This window comes from Dendrobates tinctorius, unplaced genomic scaffold, assembly GCF_039654945.1.
Source record: "Dendrobates tinctorius isolate UK_male_01 unplaced genomic scaffold, ASM3965494v1 ptg000064l, whole genome shotgun sequence".
Classification (NCBI taxonomy): domain Eukaryota; kingdom Metazoa; phylum Chordata; class Amphibia; order Anura; family Dendrobatidae; genus Dendrobates; species Dendrobates tinctorius.
In genome coordinates, this window is record NW_027361732.1 from 38072346 (window position 1) to 38082052 (window position 9707).

The 9707-nt window shown below is 35.4% G+C and overlaps 1 protein-coding gene across 1 annotated transcript in view; it reads right to left on the reverse strand.

Moving 5' to 3' along the window:
* Positions 1 to 8981, reverse strand: part of LOC141094511 (protocadherin-9-like) — a 1849542-nt gene extending 1840561 nt beyond the window's left edge. The window contains exon 1 of the mRNA XM_073580360.1: positions 8835 to 8981. The gene's annotated coding sequence lies outside the window, so the exon portion shown is untranslated. The remainder of the gene's footprint in view (positions 1 to 8834) is intronic.
* Between the last annotated feature and the right edge of the window lie 726 nt (positions 8982 to 9707).

Below are 9707 nucleotides of genomic sequence, written 5' to 3' on the forward strand. Positions count from 1 at the left end.
TGTCTTTAGGCTTAGTTAGTCCTTTGGCTGTGACAAGGCATCTAGGGCATCGTAGGAATGCTTCATGGCTACTGCTAGTTGTGTGGATAGGATCAGGGGTCTGCAATCTGCTTAGTTACCAACATCTCTTGTCTTCTGGTGGCCTAGCCTGTTCCTGCCATCCTCCTCGGTGACCCATTCATAACAGTGAAGCCGTTTATTGTCAAACTACTGTGTTTTCTCTTTTTAAATCATAATGACAACCCAATACATCCAAATGACCCTAATCAAAAGATCACATACCCCATTTCTTAATACCGTGTATTGCCCCCTCTAACATCAATGACAGCTTGAAGTCTCATGTGGTAGTTGTGGATGAGGTCCTTTATTTTCTCAGATGGTAAAGCTGCCCACTCTTCTTGGCAAAAAGCTTCCAGATCCTGTAAATTCCTTTGCTGTCTAGCATGAACTACACAATTGAGATATCCGAAGGGTGGCTCAAAGACATTGATGTCAGGAGACTGAGATGGCCACTCCAGAACCTTTGCTTTGCTCTGCTGTAGCTCATGACAGGTTGACTTGGCCTTGTGTTTTGGATTGTTTTCACATTGGAACATCAAAGTATGTCCCATGAGCATCTTCCAAACTGATAATTGCAAATTTGCCTCCAGTATTTGCGATAAAGTGCTGTATTCATCTTTCCTTCAACTTTGACCAAGTTTCCTGTGCCTTTGTAGCTCACAAATCCCCAAAACATCAGGGATCCACCTCCATGCTTTATAGTAGTAATGGTGTTCCTTTCATCATAGGCTTTGTTGACCTTTGTGGAAATGTTGAGTTCATGGTTGTGACCAAAAAGTCCAATTTTAGTCTCATCAATCCAAATTACCTTGCTCCAGAAGTTTTGAGGCTTGTCTCTGTGCTGTTTTACATTTTGTAGGTGAAATACTTTGTGGCATTTGTGCAGTAATGGCTTTCTTCTGGTGACTCGACCATGCAGCCCATTTTTCTTCAAGTCCCTCTTTATTCTGAAGCTTGAAGCAGCCACACTGCTAGTTTTCAGAGAGTCCAGTATTTCAGTTGATGTTATTTGTGGATTTTTATTGCATCCTGAACAATTTTCCTGACAGTTGTGGACAACATTTTTGTTGATCTACCTGACCATGGTTTTGTTTTTACAGAACCCCTGATTTTCCATTTGTTAATCACAGTTTGAGTGCTGCTGACTGGCATTATCAATTTTTTGGACATCTTTTTGAATCCCTTTCATGTTTTATATAGTTCAACTACCTTGTTCCCATAGATCCATTGGCAATTCTTTTGCTTTCCCCATGACTCACAATCCAGAAACATCAGTGGCTGGATGAAAGATGCAAGAGTCTGTATGAGTCCCAGAAACTCATTCAGCTTTTATGCAAACACAATGATTACAAGCAAACAGGTCACAGGTGATGATGTTATCTTTATAGTTAATCAAACCCATTTGTTTCAACTTCTGTGCATGTTATCAGGCCAAAATCACGAGGATGTGTAAACTTTTGATCAAGGTCAGTTAGATGTTTTGGGTTGTCATTATGATTTATAAAGAGAAAACACAGTAGTTTGACGATAAATTTCTTCACCCAACCACTAACCATGAATGGAGAAAAAGTTTTGAGGTTATCATTCATATTCTCTGAAAAAAGTCCAAGAAAGCAGAAACTCTGCTGGGGTATGTAAACTTTTGAGCACAACTATAGGTATCTCCAGGTCTCAGCAGCGGCGCTTCGTACTGCACATGCTCTCATGTCTTGTTATCATTTTAGGACAATTTTCTGCAGTGTAACGACGCAGTAGCAATTTTAAGTTTATTTTCATTAACTCCCTAATATATTGTTGATTTGCTAATTTAAAATATTTAGGAATTTATTTATAGTTACATTTACTTTATTTTTTATTGATTTTCTATTCCCAGAGAACCCCTTTAAGCAATCCACATACAGTACAGTTATTGAAAGCCTACACTTTACATGAGCAAGTTGGCAACCATGTTATCCTTATTGCCTTAATACTGTTCTGTTTAATGGTGATAATTAATCAAGACTGGCTAAAATAAAACTGACCTTGTGTCCAATAACTTCCAATCACAGTGCAGCTTTCATGTGTCCGCAGCAGTAAATCCACCAGAGAAGTGAAAAGTTGAGCTCTGATTACTTACTAGGGGTAATTTGGACAGTTTTCATTTTAAATATCTTTGAGACATTTTGTTCATGTGTTCAGTCCATTGTAATCAATACTGATTAGATACACATTAAAAAGTAGATGAATATTTATCATACAGTGCCAAAAGAAAATTTTTTACACTTGTACAGCAAAAAAAAACATTACATTTCTTAAAAGTGAACCCAATGGAGGAGATAATCAAAAACTGTCGAATAGCAGAACTAGATTACCGTAGTAAAATTTAAATAGTAATTAATACTAATTAATTAATAACTAAATACTGATTGTAATAAATCATCCAAAATAAAACACTTGAATGTTAAGATTTTGTGTTTTCATTGAACTTTTAAAGATTTTTGTTTTGCCTGCACTGGAGAATCAATTAGCAATACATTCATGACACTGGCCATTCTGCTTGTTGCTCTTTCTCTACCTATGATACTATGAGCATGGGAAAAGCCTTCAGTGTACAGTTAATAATAATAAATAATAATCTTTATTTTTATATAGCGCTAACATATTCCGCAGTGCTTTACAGTTTGCACATATTTTCATCACTGTCCCTGATGGGGCTCACAATCTAAATTCCCTATCAGTATGTCTTTGGACAGTTGTGTCACAGCCACATTGTGTCCCACCTGTTTGCTAACAACTGTGACTCAATATGTTGGTTCTGACAAAATGGGATATAACATGTGATATGGAACCTAATTTTGCCATGTTCTTCACTCAAAATTTTATTTTAATTTACGCCCTCTTTCTAAACAGTGAGTCCTTTACAAATTAACTGTCATTTTAATTTTTATTTCATAAATTAAAGAGGTTGTCCACTACTTTTACATTGATGATCTACCCTTAGGAAAAGTTTTCAATGTTTGATCGGCTGGGGTCTGACACCTGGCACTCCCACTGATCACCTGTTATCGGTGTATTCGCTTACTGAGCTGCTCTGTCTACTTGCAGTGGCCGCCACAAGTTACTACACATCTGCCCCTTATTGACCACTACAAGTACACGAAGCAGCTCAACAACTGAGTACTTCCAAAAAGCAGCTGCTGCTGCCTACACGGATGACAGCTGATCAAAGGAAGTGCCGGGTGTCAGACCCTGGCCGATCAGACATTGATAAACTATGATCAATGTGAAAGTAGTGGAAAATTTCTTTAATATTAAACATGAAAATAAGCAACTTGCTAATATATCATATATTTCACTCTCTCAACTCCTCATAGGATAAATCTGTAAAAGCTGTGTTCAGTGAAGATAGTAAATGGCAGTTAGTATTTTGAAGACTCTGTGATGAAGTTAGGAAGAGGAAGTAGAAGCAGACACAGAAATTTTGCTGCAAGTTCTCCTGATACGACAGTTACTGTTCTCCATAGAACTTTATGAGTACCAGCTGTCATCTCCTAACTCAGTAATTGGAAAATCTGTGTCCATTGAAGATAGATTCACCGATAGGTATCTGTGATTTGAGAATTTTGAGAAAGAATGTTCCGTCCAGGAGGAGAAAGGAGCAGATTTCTCCAGTAATATATAGTACAAAGTTTCTTATTTTATGGGAATTATAGATTAATAAAAAAAGTTAAAATTTACCCTTTAAGTTGTCCGAACTGACAGTGTAACAACTATATAAAAAAAGTTGTTGCAGACAACACTTCTGTGACTGTGAAGTAGCACTTCTAGTGTTATTATTCTCTCCAACCATCAACTTGTACCTGTGAAGCCTGGAACAAACCCCAGTGAAGCCAGGGCTCTGGTGATTTTTATAAAGCAGCAGTTAGATAAATTATTTTGAATGTTATTTTTTCTGCCTTTTGTCTTGCACGTATCATATCTTCAAATTCTCTGCTCATAGAGTACATATATTATTCTTAGGTATAATACCTCTTTATGCAGTACAATGATCTATAGCCGTTTCCCATTATGGCTCTGTAAAAGCAACCATTGTGAGATTTGCATACTACATCAATTAAATATAATGCATCCTCTCAATGTACGCTGAAGAAAGGATTTTATTTTGTATGAAACTGTTAAACTTACACTTTAAAAGTAACAATAGGGTGAGAAAAAAAAAAACCTAGGAAACCAAGAGAAAAGCCTGAAGAAAAACTGACAAATAATAAGCTGTATTGGGAATGGTTCTCGCGTTAAGAGGAATGACTGAAAGCTTGCCGCTGTAGGGAGAGTAAAATATGCATGACAGGAAAAGGCAGCCTGCGTCAGATAAGGTTTGTAGCTGCACTGGTCAGGGCGGCATTAGAGCTTGACTTCTACGGTAACCAGGGATTAAAATAAAATGCACAACCCTATCTTCATATGGTCATCTTGGGCATACACCACTATTTGTATAACAATACATCTAAGAAATATTATATTTTTCGTTTTTGACAATACAGTAAAATTTCCTGGTTTACAACGATTCGTAGTGAACAATGTCCAAATATAATAAATAAATCATTCTACTTGCTGCTGTTTTCCACTATACACCATGGTACACTCGACAAGTGCCACATTGAAGATTCAAAGTTGCTTTACTAGAATCAAAGTTATTTCTTTATGAAACATTTAACAAGATCCTATCAGTGGGACGCCCACTGATGACCAGAATAAGGGTTCTCTTTCCCTCATTCCCATAATTGCTAGGTGTTTCAGTGATTAAGCTCCAAGTGATAAGACATATACTTTTTATCCATCCTGTAGAGATGGGATACATTTTATTTGGAGAAAACCTCATTAATATGGAATTAAAGTGCTTCAGGAAAAAAATAGTCATAGTAAAACATAGCCAAAGTTTCTAATATAATATTTTTTATAAGTGCTATTGTCAGCTGTAAGTAGGTGGGGAGGCTATTACGTACATGATGCATACTGTACGTAGCTGTGTTCATGTATTCTATGTCCATGATGAGATGGAAATGAATAAACTATGCTATTTGGCAGAATAACACCATTTTCTCGAGGCAGTGACAATATACATACTGTAAGTACAATAATGCTGTATTGGAAAACTATGGATTGCATTAGCATGGAAAAGCGGATGCCTATAGGGTTAACATCTTCACAAACAATACTCTGGAGTAATCAATTATTATATATCATCAGGCAGCCTTATGGAGTAATCTGGGCTTGGCAGACGTCAACCCTTCCTCAATACATGAATAGTGACAACTGAAAAGTTAGACGGTTTATAGCTACAAGCTGTATTGTATTCTAATCAATTGTACTCTTTCAACTTTATTGCAATATATTGTATAGTGAAAGATACTTTCCTATTTCTGCAGGGTAATTTTCCCATGTTGTGAGGTCTATAATAGTGTCCTAAAAGTTAACCTCAACAAATGGCTATGGGAACAGAAAAGAAATGTGGTTTCCTAGCTAAGTCTCATATGCAAATTAATCTTAAGTCATGGCTGAAAGTGGCATTCTTGAAATAGTTCAAGAAAATTAAGCATTTCTCCCAGAAAATTATTGCAATTGCACATGGTTTGTGATCCACATATTTATTTCCTTTGTATGTGCTGGAACAACACAAAAAAAACAGAGAAAAAAATAAACAAATTGGTCATAATTTCACACAAAGCTCAAAAAATGAGCAGTGCCAAATTGTTGGCACCCTCAACTTAATGTTTGGTTTGCACATCCTTTGGAATAAATAACTGCAATCAATCGCTTCTTATAACCATCAACAAGCTTCTTACACCTCTGAACTGGAATTTTGGAACACTTATCTTTTGAAAACTGTTCCAGGTCTCTCATATTTGAAGGTGCTTTCTGCCAACAGCAACTATAAGATCTCTGTACAGTTGTTCAATGGGTATAGATCCAGTCTCATTGCTGGTGACTTCAGAACTTCTTGAAGTATGTTTGGGGTCATTGCCCTGCTGGAGGACACATGATGTAGGATGCACACCAACATTTCAGACACTGGGAACTACATTATGACCCCAAATCCTTTGGTAATCTTCAGATTTCATGATTCCTTACACACAGTCAAGGCACCCAGTGCAAGAGGTAGCAAAAGAACCCCAAAACATTTTTGAACCACAACCATATTTCATTATAGGTATTGTATTCTTTCCTTTAAAGGTCTCATTCCATTTTCAGTAAATAGTAGAACAATGTGCTTTACCAAAAAGTTCTATCTTGGTCTCATCTGTCCACAAGATGCTTTTACAGAAGGATTTTCTTTGGCAAACTGCAGTCTAGCTTTTTTATATCTATGTCAGCAGGGGGTTCTCCTTGGTCTCTTGCCATTGTGATTCATTTCATTCAAATGTTGACTGATACTTTGCGCTGACAATGATGCACCTTCAGCCTACAAGACAGCTTGAATTTCTTTGGAACTTGATTGGGCCTGGTTATCCATCATCTTGGCTATTCTGCGTTGCAACCTTTCATCAAATTTTCTCTGCCTTCTACACCCAGAAAGATTAGCTGCAATGCAAAGATTGCATCAATTTATTCCTTTTTTATCTGATTTCTGGTGTGATTTTCATATTGTCCTCACGTGTTACTTACCATGGGTGAGTTTGAATGAGCATAACATGCTTGAAACAATGTTGTTACCCATTATTTTTGAAAGGTGCCAAGAATTTTTTCGAGATCATTTTTGGGCTTTTGTATGAAATTATGTCTAATTTGCCTTTTTTTCTCTGTCTTTTTGTTTTTTTTTTCAATACTCACAAAGGAAATAAACATATGTATAACAAAGCGTCTGAATACAATACTTTTCTAGGAGAAATATTTCATTTTCTGAAACAATTTGAAGGATGCCAACACTTTTGGACATGATTACATGTTCCTGTGTTTTAACAGATGTGAAACTTATGTTTAAAAACCTTTTTTAAGACTTCCAAATAAACAATGAGTTAAAATACTGTTATAGATGCAGATGAGGACTTGTCGATAATGTCCAATGAGAGATGTTCAACAAGCACAATAGGATGACCAGAAATTCACATCTCTTTAGCCAAATATGGATAATGATATAGATACTAATAACCAGTTGCTTATTTATGTTAATCCTTGTTATAATTCCATTAATTCATACTGCTTTACAGACATCATCATCAATTTCCCCATTGGGGCTCACAATCTACATTAGTTTGCATTTGGAGTGCGATATAAAATTCGGGAACATCTTCCAAATGTCTTGCAGATGCTGTTCTTGGTGGGATCGAACCCATGACCCCAGTACTGAAAAGCAACATTCCTGACAACTGAGCTAATGTGCTTATAAAATCTTTTTTAGTGATTTCAACTTTTAGAAGCCAAGATATCTCAAGATGCCTGGTCTGTGATGACCTGCTTTTTCTGTCACAGCATTATGAGTATCACAAAAGATTTTTGATTCAAAGAGAGACAACTTCCACCACTTATCTTTGGTCAAGAGGAGAAGAACACATCTCTGCATCATTATTATATACTTTGAAAACTTCACTTTTTCTTTGATAAATCCCATGTTATATTACACAATTAGCTTGCATGAAATGTTTTGTTTTCTGAGTAGCTTCTTGGAGAACATCTTTAATGTTTCCTTATACTATGCATTTCTCTAATTCAGCTTGTATCCTATACATACAATTATAGTGTTGAACATTGAACACACAATGACACATCATGTATGGAAACATGGTTTGATAGGAATATTCTGTATACTGCACAGAAAATGTTACTTTACATTTAATAGTTAGTAGGGTTATACCCTAGTGCAATTTCAGTATATGTCTGTATTTTACTATTTGCTTACTCCAAAGTAAACCCCTCTCTGATGCAATTCTGACTGGCTGCCACATAACTATTAAATATTGCACCATATTAAGAGGCAATTATGCATTGCCTAAACTAAGTTAAAATGCTTTATGAAATGTGTTATCTATAATGGCTTACATTTTATCCTTAGAACATTTTTTGCAGCTTTACTTTATGTGATAAAAAACTAATGTGATAATGTAAAATTATTTCCTTATATCAGAAGACATCGTGCAGGGAAGGAGATTTTGTAAATTTTATGCAATGATAATGTAAGCTGTAAAATGGCTCTTAAAAAAGAAGATATTCCCATGAATCAGCTTTCAGAATAGTTCTAAAGATGTAGAAAGGTAATATGTTCACTATACAGTGAGATTTGCATTTTTATCCTCATAATATGGAATGTGGGCATTAGAACTCTATGTAAAATGTTTCAATTTAAAGCTACGTGTAATAGATCAGCAAATGGACTGACATATTTTATTAGCACAAGAGTAAGTATAGGTAGCTGTAAAAATTGGACTTGTTGATAGCATCCAATTAGATTGCTGATCTTATTTTCCAAAGGATTTGTCATAAATATGAGCTAGAGTCGAGTTACTATTGGCAACTTTTCTAGTTTTTCTCTTGCACTAGATTCGATAAATCCCACCAATTACTGTGTAATGTCCTGCATTACATAGCAAGTACACAAATATTTGCATTTATGCATATATATATAGGTCCCCATGGAATACAAAGCACTGATTCTGGGTAATACATTAACTAAAAATCTAAATTCAGAAACTCCTCTAAAGTATACCATTTAGAGTTCAATGGCCAGACGAAAAAACTTTCATGGACTCTTTAGAAAATACAAGATTCATATACTATAAAAAGGAATAATGCAATAAACTTACCCTAACAGAAAAAACGAGGGTCGGTGAAAAGGTGTCAGTGCCTAGTGTTGGAGCTGCATCAGTTCTATAAATGACTTTTCCATAGTCGTTGGGAGCTTGCAAGAAAGTTGCAGTACAAGCGAGGCAGTTGCATTGTACAGTGGTGCCACCCTGCAAGTTAAAGATGATGAGTAAAATATACTACTTATTTTTCATTTGCTGCCAATTGGCTGTCATTCAATTTTTACGCAAACTATAAAATTATTGAACATCCTCCAATATGAGATACTTCTCACCCAAGCATATGTCATTCATACAGCAGACACTACACAGTGCTATAGTAATAGTAAAATCACAGCAATAAAAATAGCAATGTAATCAAAATTCATTTATTAGAAAATATGTTATTTTTCATGTTTAGGATGACTGCAGTGATATGCAAGATTATATAGTTCTATGTGTTGCTTATTGTTAAGCAACTACAATTTCTGTAATAATAATAATGCAAAGATGACAGACAGCTGAATACACCGAATGTAAAGCAGAAGGTATTGATAGTTGCCTTATGTTACAATGGGAAAATACTGGTATTAAAGGAGATGACAGAAAACAGAGGCAGGTAGAAGGAGAAACATAAAGACATAAAAATGTTATTTCTATTATGAAGAATGAGTTGCACTATAAATGTGTTAAAGATCAGAAAGGTTTTTTATGTATTTATTAAGTTGGAAAATTGTAACTGTTGCATGATGGATACATAATTTTATACAGGACAAGAATATAATAGATGTTACCCAATTTTTTTTACATTTAGTCAGAAAATGAGACACTTTCCAGTACACACAGCATTAATTTCCTATGGTCATTTGCAGAATTATGCATAAATTGTTATTC